Genomic DNA, 848 nt, shown 5'->3' with positions numbered 1-848 from the left:
GCTACAAGAAGGGGGTAGAATGAAGGAGCTGGGGAGAGGGGAAGCAACAAGTAGGGGCTGGGGAGAGGGAAGGTAAGAAAAGTGGGTGGCGAAGACGGATGGAAAGGAAAAAGGGAAATAGGAAGAGAAGGCAGATACGGGTGAAAGGGGAGAGAAGAGAGAGGGGAGACAAAAAAGGGAGATAGGAAGAGGGGAGATATAAAGGGAGACGGGGAGAAGGGAGACAAAAAAGGGAGAAGAGATAGAGGAGACAACAAGGAAGATAGAAAGAAGGGAGACGAAAAAGGGACAAGTGATAGAAGAGAAAAAAAGGGAGGATAAGAAGAAGGCAGATACGGGTAAAAGGGGAGACAAAGAAGGGGAGACGAAAAGGGAGATGGGGAGAAGGGAGACAAAGAAGGGGGAAGAGATATGAGAGACAGAAAGGAGAGATAGGAAGAGACGAGACGAAAAAGTAGAGGAGAGATAGGGGAAACAAAAAGGATGTGGAGAAGGCAGACACGGATGAAAGACGGGAGAGAGGGAGGAGAGACGAAAAGGGAGATGGGGAGAAGGGAGACAAAGAAGGGAGAAGAGATAGGGAGACAAAAAAAGGAGATAGGGAGAGACAAAAAAGGGAGATAGGGAGAGACAAAAATGGAAATGGGGGAGAAGTGGCGAGAATAAGGGAGTTTAGACGAGAGAGTAGAAGTCCGTAAAAACCGCCATGAAAGAGGGACGACCACGGGGCTGAAATGCACGGCTCTACCCAAGCGTGGATTAGCGAGTGTGACAGTTGGTACGGCTGTTGATGCCTGTGCGGGGTCGGTCCTTTTGCGTCTGCGTCTGCACGTATGAAATAGTTTCCG

The sequence above is a fragment of the Penaeus monodon genome, chromosome 32, assembly GCF_015228065.2.
Source record: "Penaeus monodon isolate SGIC_2016 chromosome 32, NSTDA_Pmon_1, whole genome shotgun sequence".
Classification (NCBI taxonomy): domain Eukaryota; kingdom Metazoa; phylum Arthropoda; class Malacostraca; order Decapoda; family Penaeidae; genus Penaeus; species Penaeus monodon.
This window is presented reverse-complemented; position numbering follows the sequence as displayed.